Source organism: Diabrotica virgifera, chromosome 9, assembly GCF_917563875.1.
Source record: "Diabrotica virgifera virgifera chromosome 9, PGI_DIABVI_V3a".
Taxonomy (NCBI): domain Eukaryota; kingdom Metazoa; phylum Arthropoda; class Insecta; order Coleoptera; family Chrysomelidae; genus Diabrotica; species Diabrotica virgifera.
Window position 1 is genome coordinate 222,169,922 of NC_065451.1, and position 11,745 is coordinate 222,181,666.

Consider the following 11,745-nt stretch of genomic DNA (forward strand, 5'->3'; position numbering starts at 1 on the left):
AATTTAATTTTCTTGCATGATAATGGACCTCCACATACCATTAGAGTGATTAGAGACATCATTGAAGCAGAAGGTATCCCTTGTTTGGAGTGACCTGCTTGCTCACCCGATCTTAACCCTATAGAGAATTTGTGGGATATGCTTAAAAGAAAAATTAAAGCTCGCCAGGATAATCCACAAAACACCACACGGCTAGTACAAACTGATCTTGAAGGATGGAACAACCTACCACAACAAAATGTTGATAATTTGATTAGGAGCGTGCCCACGCAAACTGAAGCTTGCATAAGGACTAGAGGTGATAACACTGACTACCAAAAAAAAAACAAACAAAAAATAAATAAAAACAATTTAAACATTATTCGTTTTCCATTGAAATTTTTTATGCTATTGACTTTAATGTATGCATGTCTCAATGTCACTCAACAATACACTAGCCTCTAATGGCAACGATATTGCAAATTTATTTGCTAGCCATTTCTCTTCAGTTTTTAGTAATAAAACTCTTAAGCATAATGACAATTTAATACAGTCTAAGGTCTGTGTATCTTCCTATATTATACCAATTTCAAAAATATACGAAAAACTTTCAACTCTTAATGTCAATAAGGGACCTGGGCCAGATGGTATTTCTCCCATTTTTCTTAAACGATTCTCTTTTATTTTGTCTCGGCCGCTTTATCATATTTTTAATAAATCCCTTCAGTTGGGGGAATTTTCTGACTTTTGGAAACTATCCTATGTCACTACAGTTTACAAAGCAGGTAATAAAGCTGACATAACGAATTATCGTCCTATTTCTATTCTCGGCACAATTCCCAAGGTATTTGAGAGTATTGTTACTGATTACCTTAATTATGACTGCTCTTGGATACTAAATTCTCAACAGTTCGGATTTTCTTGTGGTAAATCAGCAGAACTTAGTTTGTTGCTTTATGTTGATACCTTGTCTGAAGCTTTGGAGAGGGGGTTGCAGATTGATTCAGTGTATACTGACTTCTCCAAGGCTTTTGATAGGGTGAACCATGATCTTTTGTTACATAAGCTCAAATTATATGACATAGAAGGTTCTGTGTTGAAGTGGTTGGGCAGTTACCTAACAAATAGAACACAGCAGGTTAGGGTTAATCATCATTACTCCAACACTTTTCTAGTAACCTCTGGTGTACCTCAGGGCTCTCATTTGGGTCCACTTTTGTTTAACCTGTATATTAACGACATCGTCACCTGCTTCTCTAACACTTCTGCTCTCTTATTCGCTGATGATCTTAAATGTTATCAAATCATTAATAATCAAGATGATGCAATATCATTGCAATCAGATTTAGATAATTTAGCCAACTGGTGTCTTGATAATGGGATGGATTTGAATGTCAACAAGTGTCACATTATCCGGTTTTGTCGGAATCATCATTTATCAGTATTTAATTATACCATAAATGATCAATTATTGGATACGGTAGACTCAATTAAAGATTTAGGTGTTGTTCTTGATTCCTCTCTGAGCTTTAACCATCACATCAACAATATTACTCAAAGATCCATGAAAATGCTTGGCTTTGTTAAAAGGACAACTCGTGATTTCACGAACGTGTTCGCTATTAAAATGCTCTATTGTTCTTTAGTCAGGACGCACCTTGACTACTGTTCTCCAGTTTGGTCCCCACATTATTTACACCTCAAGAACAAACTTGATAGTGTTCAACATAATTTTCTTAGATATATTGGGTTCAAAAAACACATCAATTATAATTATACAGATATGGAACGATTTTTGAATATCTCTTCTCTGGATGTCCGTAGGAAGCGTAAAGATCTTACAGTATTGTTTAATATTATCAATGGCATATATTACTGCCCTGAACTCCTTGCTAAAATATTGTTGTTTGTTCCACCACGATCAACAAGACAAATTCAATCCTTTCATATTTCTTTTCATAGATATAATTACTCATATTTTACTTTTGTTCCTAGAACACTAAGACTTGCTAACTCCCTAGGTGACCTTTTACTTTTTGGTAACTCTGTTGATGTTTTTAAGAACCATTTAACCAAATTAAATATTTAGCAATGTCATAACCTTATTAGTTGTTAGTAATTAATGTTTTGTAATTATTTTACTTTGTCATGTCTTTTTAAATGTTTTGTACTCTCTCATTTTATTCTTATATATTCAACACTGTAATTATCAATATCTTATTAATGTATTACCGAATTGGGCTTGCCCGTATAAATAAATAAATAAATATATATTTATGAGCGTAGACGCATATGAATTGGACACAAAATCAATATGCAACACTTCAACACAATTTTATGTGTCTGAATTAGAATTCAATTCACTATTAAAAACTGAACCAATATTATTAAGAGGCTACCTCAGCGCGTCATCAATATTTTTTTTTTTTTTCGAAAATCCTGCGAAATTTCAATAGGACGGCAACAGTGCGTCGACAGTATGACAGCGACAGCGACACTATACTGTCAAAAACAAAGGCACAATATTGTGATAACAATAATTATTATACTCATAGGCGTGCTAAACGTTGCCAAGTCAGTCAAGTTCGATTTTTTTTTTATAGATAATCGATTTTAAGTAATTCCAATGTGACACAAAATCTAGTCAAGTGATAAAAAAGTTTATTTGAAAAAAGTGTATTTTTGTGTTCTTCTAAATGGCGGTACGGACTCGTTTTTGTCATATTTTAATTAATTATAGTTTTAATTATAATAGAGTAATTTCCACATACTATCATTATATTTCAAATTGGGCTTTGAACCGACATTATTTACTATATTTCGAATATGTGTGCCAAATATCTCGACAAAATATTCAAAATTAAAGCTGCAATCTTGGAACGCGTTTTCAACGCGACGATGTTGCCTCTTAAGCTAATTTGATACTATTGGTTTTGCAAATTATTCAACAATATCTATCTAATACTTTTATGGTAGGGGAGCAAAGTATGCTAAATGTGCAGTCACTCGAGCGCTTTGTGGACCTATTGGGTTGTGAAGAGTAGGTCCTTAAACCAAAAAAAGTTAAGTAAAGTTTTCCATTTTAGTGGGCGCTTGCCATTTTTTAATTTAATTTTCCATTTCCAACAATCGTTTTTTCCGATTATAACGTCATCTATCCATAATTCGAAAAAATGTTTCGAATAAAAGTTACTTATTTTTACGTAAGGAATCCAAATCTGCAATAAAAAATGAGGGCTCCTATTTAAGATTTTAAAGTAACCCCCCACCCCACATCCATGGGGGGTCGTGTTTAGTACCATTCGATAGATTTTTCAAAAATGTTGAATAAGTGTATTTTACAGTTTTTCGATCTGATGTTCATTTCGCGAAATATCGCGGGATTCGTATTTAAAATATTAAATTTACCCCCCACCCCTCTCCGTGGGAAGTCGTGTTTGGTATCATTCGATAGATTTTTAAAAAATATTGGGCAAATATTTTTTAGTTTTTTGATCTGTCATTCATTTCGCGAAATATTCGTTTTTTTCTTGTGAAACTTTGGGACTCACCCATTTCCTTACGCCCGGCTCAAATCGTCAGATTTTTGAAATATACACTCTTTTGCATGTACTTAACTTACCTTATCTTAATCTGACAATTTCGAGTTTTTTTAAGGATAGATTTTTTTTTCGGGCCCCCCTTAACGAACTCCCCTGTGTTAAGAGCCAATATATGGTAGAGGTACATCTGCAGGGTACCAGGTTTCCCCCATATGCTAATCTGACGCGCTCGAGTAACTGCAAAAATCCCCGCTTGGGCTCCCCTACCATTATCAACTATAATAATTATTAAATAAACAGAGAGAAAGATTAATTGTACCATCACCTAATCAGTGAAAAATATTTACTTTTCTAGTAAACCTCTTGTATAATAATAAATTTGTGGAAACTTGTAAAACAAGATTGCTGAGCTTCTTGAGAATTGGCTGTAAAATGGGCCCATGCTGTTGGTAGACCAATTTGAAATCTGGAAATGTCATCTTGACGATGACATTACCATTTCATATCTTTGAGCTAACATAAACTTTTTATTTTAAGTTGAAGCTATAGCTGCATTTTCAATCCAGCTGGATTTTTGCAAGATTGGCCTGAATCCAGCTGGATCCAGTGTGGATCTAGCAAAATGTGGAATCAAAATAAAACACGATTTTAATGTTTTTTTTTCTACGAGCGTGCAAAAATGTCTACTTTCACGCACACATTTTAGTTTAGAAAGTTTTACTTTTCCGCACGCGTGTTACTTTTCCGCACGCGTTTTACTTTTCCGCACGCGTGTTAATTTAGATATATTAATATGGCCTTAAAGTAATTATAATACATGCAATAAACTAATATTTAGATATTATTTACTAATTTATTTCAAATATATCTTATTGTGTTCATGTTTTAATGAAATTAACGCGAGAAGTCGATGAAATAAAATAATTTTGACATAATATTCGAAAGTCGAATCAGTAGACAATAACAGTGGTTTTGAATCGTCGTCAAGGAAACCAAGATCGTCGTCATGCTAACCAATTATGCTGAAACTTAGGTTTTGACAACCTTGTCAAAGAATTAATTTTTGTATGTATTTTCATATTAATTAAATTAACTGATTAAGATTTGGTCATTTTTTAAAAACTCGTAGAATAAATATTGTTCCTAACGCTTGCAGAAAGTCTCTTTTCCGCACTCGACTGCTTGCCGAACTCCCGCTTCGCGTCGTTCGGCAAACTGCAGTCGCGTGCGGAAAAGTATGACTTTCTGCACTTGTTAGGAAAATAACTATCTTGTCTGTATTCTAAATTTCTAAACAACAGAAACATGAATTTTGGAAGTGAGACCTTAAAAAAACCTATAGGTCTAACCTACTTCGTACAAAACGACATATATAGCCGGTTGCGGAGAAAGCCCTTTCGACCTCTATGCTGGTCGGTTTTGAGGTCATCAAATAGTCATAGACCATGGACAAATGATCGCCTTTCACTCCTTCAATCTCATAAACGGCCTTTTCCTTTTCCAATATATTTTCGTAATCTTTTTGAGATCAGTTTTTTTTTTTGGTTATAAAAGTTGTCTCTTTCTCGTTTCAAGTCAATCTCAAGTTCAAGTTATTGTTCTAAAGTAAAATTCATCGCTCCGAATTAGTTGGCCCATCTTCTTCCATTATGACCACAGCACTAGTTCCACAATCACTTGTTTATTTATACGACTCAACAAATTTTTTATATCTTGTCGCATTGCCTTGTGTTTCGGCATGGGAAATAACCAGGATTGTTTAATCTCTCGTCACACTTTTTTGGATTTTGTATGTACACTAATGTAGGTAGGTACCTGTAATATCAGGGAGGCACCGTTCCGCGATTCTGTTGCGTAGTGCTTCCGATAGATCGGCACTAGGCTATTTCCTGGTTTGATTTGTCTAAGACAAATGTTGTGTCGGCCGTTATCAAAGTGGACGCTCTTCTGCAAAAAGCTTCTACAGCCAGTTTCACCGGTTAAAGAGTGGCGATCAACTCATTGATTATTGACTACTCGCCAGCAGAGAATTTCATCGCAAAATCAATGTCTATCAACGCTTTGTCGATACAAACGTTTAGGCTGTAGAAACTTTCCAGCATACTAGGCTACTGCTATTGCGATGGAATGGCAAGTTGCCGACTCACGGCTTTGAATAAAGAGGTTAATGAAGATATAGTAACTTATTTCGAATATGACATGTTTGTGGATCCGCACTGCTGGATCCAGCATGTAAAAAAAGCGCTGGATCCAGCTGGATTGCTGGATGCTGGATCCAGCAACTGTAATCTCTAGTTAAAATGTTGTTTTATGAATTTTTTTAAGATTCTAGGCAAAGCAAGAGCAAGGCATGTACACGGTGTAGTGCAGTGTATAGTAAAACAATTGATTTAATCTGCAAGTTATAATTGAAATGAATAGTTAAGTAAATCTAAAATTCCAGAACTTAATAAGAAAGTTGCCACTTAATAGTATCATCAGTATCGTTTTGCTTCTCATCCGATGAATTGATAACAACGTGGAATGAAATAAACAATTCTGTTGTATGTAGGAATATATGAATTTATTAAAAAATCCTTAAAACTTATCCACGAAGGAGTGGAAGTACAAAACGTTTTCGGTCACACTGACCATCATCGTTTGATAACGTTTTTTAACTTCTCCTCTGTCTGAAGAAGCACCATTTTATCGAATCTGGCAGTGTATACTACATGAGTACAGTACAGATCGACGTTTAACGGAGTCTGTCAGTCGCTTCTAGGATCGCCTAGTCAAAGGCCGAAACAGATTATTTTTATTCGACGTTTGACAGAAAAGTTAGGCACTTCTAGGTTTTACTAAAAACACTATAGTCAAAGGCCGAAAATGGAATTTATTTCGGGGTTTGACTAAGACAGTTAGTCAGACCTGAGGATTGAGTAGTCAAACCTAGGATGGCCGGAACTTCAGGGTTCGACTATAACATATATGTTATAGTCAAAGCCCGAAATTCAGGCACCCCTAGGTTTGACTAGGCAATCCTCAGGTCTGACTAACGGTCTTAGTCAAAGCCCGAAATAAATTACAGTTTCGGCCTATGACTAGTCAAACCTAGGAGAGACTAAGTTGGTCAGGCAAAGGTAGAAATTTAATTTTATGAAATCGGGGTTTGACTAGTCAAACCCCGATCAGCTATTAAAATGTCGAAATTTGTTAAATTTTAATAAAACGTAATTTTTTAGATTTAATGTTTATTATTTTTATATTGTCGTAATGAAATAAAAAAAATAGTGTTTATTCTCACATGTTGAGGCATTACGGCATTTAGAGTTGCACAATACGTTAGAACTTCTACACTTACATATTTTTTAAGAGCATTTCTTTTTGAAGTAGCATTTTACAAGAATAAAAACCGCTAAACGCCTTAAAAATGGGTGGCGCATACAATATTCCAGCTACAAAAGATCTGATATGAATATTACGTGGCGCGAAAATGTATTTTCATTTTGATGTAAAACAAAATTCTAGTTTTATTTTAAAATAATTTTCCATAATATTTAATAAATTTGAAGTAAACGCGCCACAAAAGAGTAACTTTGATACAGTTTGAATTTTGAAACTCTTTTGTGGCGCGTTTACTTCAAACTTAGCAAATATTATGGAAAAATCTTTTAAAATAAAACTAGAATTTTGTTTTACGTCAAAATTAAAATACATTTTCGCGCCACGTAATATTCATGTCATATCTTTTGTAGCTGGAATATTGTATGCGCCAATCATTTATAAGGCGTTTAGCGGTTTTTTATTCATGTATCAGGAGTTTTTCAAAGTTATTTTATAAATTAAATGTATGAAGTTGAATGCAATGTTCCTCAATTACTTGTTAAGCTTTATAAATGGTCACCTTTGTTGCATTATCTCCCAAATAATCTAGTGTCCATCGAATGTACACTAGATTTTTTCTATTCGAAATAGATTGAAAAAAATATTGGGATGACCGGTAAATGAAGTCGGATTGCCAGTTGCCAGATCAAATTTAACGTCGTAATCACTACAACTACATAAACCATTTCGGGAATAATCGTTAATTGGATTATACTTTTGTAGCTTAATAACTTCTAAAAGGCTTAACCGATTTTGATCAGTAAACATGAGTTTGAAACGTATTTACCAGTAGTATCTGATAGAGCTAAGGTCAAGTATGATAACTGAAGCTATTACAGGAATTATTGAGCTTGAGAAACCGTTTTTCCCGTAGGAAATAGATTTGATCATATTTATGAAGCCTATAACTTAAAAATTCGAATTTTTCCGGATATGACGTATACACCGTTAAATTCGTCTAGAGTCCTTCTACAAACGCTCAGTTATTGGCGCAATTCGTAGGTTGAAATTTTGAGTAATTGTCGAAAAACCAAAATTTTCAAAGTATAGTTTTTCAGTTTTTCGGCTATACTGAGCCGTGTGTATGTGTGATCCTAACGGCTTAAACACCATTTGAAAGCTTAACTCAACACTATTGATTTGGTGTATTTGCGGTTCTCCTGTCTTTTCTTAATCCGAAGATATATACCCCCAAAAAATATGCCGTTTTGTACCTACCAAGTCCTCTAGCTGGCGTATGGGTGGTCAAAAGTCACAAACTAAACCGGTTCTGAATCGGCCCTCACCCCCTCTTCAAACACAGAAAAAAAATTCAAATCGGTTTAACTTTTAAACACACATACATACATACTGCTATGATCTGCTTTTTATTAATTTTATATTAATTATTATTTATTTGATTAATTATTTAATTGTCGCAAATCATACATAAAAAAATGAATAAAAAATCTCAGGGTGCCTTTTTATACTATTAAAAAAAATCCAAATTATCTCACGTTATACTTATCTTCTCTCGTGGGTTCAGTATCTTTTAGTTGATCCTAATCGGGATAAAATAAGGAAAATAAATAAAGCAAAATATTAAAATAAAAATACAGAATTGTCTTTTATTTATCAAAATCAATATTCTAAAATCTATCGAATCTAAAAACCTGTGGACACAGATGTCCGAATGAAATTTTTACCACTTAAATTTATTATAGTTGGAAAAAAAACAATTTATCGGTTTGTTCCCGATGACTTTGGTAAAACAAACTAAACAAAACAAATTTATGTATTCGCAAGATTAGCTATACTTCCTATTTACTTTTAGAAATATTGGAATTTTAATTCATATGCTTTTTACTCAAAAATTTAGTTTCCGAACATAAAAATCTCTTTCACATAAATTGACTGACCTTTTGCTTCACTCACTCTGATGTCTTCTCGTGACCCAAAACAGCTCTCCCTCGTTGACTATGTTAAAGGCTACTCATCAAAGCCCTCTCCGTTCTCCAGCTTCAAAACTATCAGCATACCAGCACCAATTCTCCAACAAGCCGGGCCTCTTTTGACACGTACTCGATTCAAACAAAACTCCAAAAATTCTCTGCTCTCCTTCTCACAATAATACAGAATCAAAGAGGTATTTCGTCTCAATTTGATCTGTCTCTCGTTCCACTTTTCAACACTATTCTCCACTATCAAACAAGCCACTGGTATCTGCTAACTATCTATCCACGAAAACGTCGAACTGCTCCTCAGCGATGCCAAAAACATAATGACTTCTTTTTCAAACTCTCTCAATCATCCAAACTACCTTTCCCCTTCCAACTTGCCAAGAATCAGAAACATCGACTTTTCCATTCGACAAACAAACAGTCATTTTCAAAATTATTCCGACCATCCTAATTACTTTCGTGGAACCCTACAAAATTTACTCGGGTTGAAACAAAGATATTAACATTCCAAACTTTCTTTTAGATCACCTTTTCTAGAAATTGATAATTACCTCTACCTGTGGATTCTATAGTTCTCGTAATAAACACTCTATTTCCATTTTAAATCTAAATACATCGTCCTTTTCACTTTAATTATTCACAAAAGTCTTTAATGGTTCATCGGAAAGCTCATTAAAAGAGAAATCCACTTACATCCAAACTAAATTCTAATAAATATTTACAGCTCAATATACAGGGTGTATCAAATTTATGTGCCCGCGTTATTTAAAAAAGAATTTAATTTAATTTTCATTTTGCCTTTGATTGATAAATTGAAAAGACAATAATACATATCCACAAACATTTTCCCTTTTTTTTAAATAAAAATTGAGTCATATTTCTGAGCTCGGTAACTTTTGAATGGTATAACCGATTTTCAAAATTAGACATGCGTTGAAAAGGTAATGATCAGTACTATTAGAAGCCGCAAAGGTCGGACTTAAATTTTTAAAATTTTTGGGAGTTTTGGGGACGAGAACGAAAAACAGACCCTAAATAGAAAGGACCGTAAAATCTACACCTTTGGACCAAAATGGATGATTGACATATGAATGGGTGAGTCTTTTCCTGAACTTTAAGATGGGACTTGGCCCATATTTCAAATCAGTCAGCTTTAGAAAATCTAAAATTTCGTCTATATATAGTGTCGCGTGTAGGGGGGTGTTGGTGTGTGCCACTGGCGAGAACTGCCGTTCTCTGATCATACAGTCTTGTTCTCCAAATTTAGAATCTTTTGTACTAATTTCTTTTAGAGACAGCTTAACGTCTGGAACATCTCCGAAATTAAGAAAATTCTCTTTGCATTCTTTTATTTTATTTCTTGAAAAAAATGTGTTTATTGTTCCGTATTTTCTACCAACTCTATATAAACCGTCAATTGTTTTATCTTGTATGCAAGCATCTCCTTTGGCTCTATCAAAGCTGGTAATAGGTACTGTTACAGTTTTTCCGATCGAAATTGGAGGAAATGTTTTTTTACTTAATTGTTTCATAGCATTAGCCTGGGCACGAAGACCTTCAATCGCCTTGCCTTTATTTATTTTAATGTTTTCTGTGTCAGCAGTTTGTATGTCAGCAATCTTTAAGTTTGCTGCCAGCGCACACAACATGTACCAGCTGATTACAAATTATGCTCGTATGCATATGCGTCAGAGCTCTCTTTTTGGCAAATACAACAAACCAGGGCCCGGATTACGTACACTCGATACGCATCGTATCCGCCATGTTTTACCGTAGCGCCTTATGGGAAAACATGGCGGATACGATTCGTATCGAGTGTTCGTAATCCGGGCCCTGATCTAAAGAAGTAATCTGAACTGTTTGACAATTTTCTTCCTCTCCTAGTGACGACGCGATGATCCAGGGCCTTCGTTAATGATCCTTAGTTTTTTTCTCCGATTGCAATATCTTCTGTCACAATTGACGATGACATTCCCATTCCTTCTGTTTGTGCTGAAATAAAATTCATATACTCACTAGTCAAACCAAATTACGTGTAAATAATAATCAAACTCCGTTCGCTCAACTCAGACGCATTTTGATTGACAGATTCAGAGTAGGAAACGCACAACACAAAATTTACTACCTCACAATATTAACAGTTCAAATAAAGTTTCATTAAGAAAAGAAGAATTATTTTTAAATATTTGGAAGTGTATGGGTACATTCCATGTCAAATCACTCAGGCAAAAAATTTTGGATCTCCGATTTGTCTGAAAATTGGTATATAGCTTCTGCGGGACGTAAAAATAAGATATTTAAGGTCAAAAAATCTTCTTCTTCTTTTTTTCTCAAAATGTTATTTTATGCCGTTTTACAGTGATTTGGTGTTTATTTAAACAAATTTGCATTTTCTGTCGTAAAGTATCAATTAAAAACATAATATTTTAATAGAAAGGACTCAAAAATATCATTATATGGCATTATAACAAGTTATTTTGAATCAAAACAAGTTTTTGATCAAATTTTATAGTGTAAAACACGTTAAAATACCGTTTTTTACATTTTCCTCCATTCCCAAAATACATCATCATCGATTTGGCTGAAAATTTTCCCACAGATAGCCAAAAGATAGGACTTTAAGTGGTTAGAAGGATTTGAATTATGTTACAATACCAAAAAAGTTACATGCACTAATATCAGACTCAAAAGTATATATCAGTCCAGTCGGGATAGCATTTGACCTTGAATGCCGAGCTGCCCAAAATTTTATTTTTCTGATCTTTAGGGGAGTTAATAGTAGCCTAAATTTAAAATCACGAATGAATTCCTCCGTTACGTTAGCCGCCATCTTGATTTTAAAGGAGAACCTGTTTTGCTCAATATCTCAGCCATTTTTAACTTTTCGACAAAAATGGTAGGAACTGAAATTGTTCCAAATA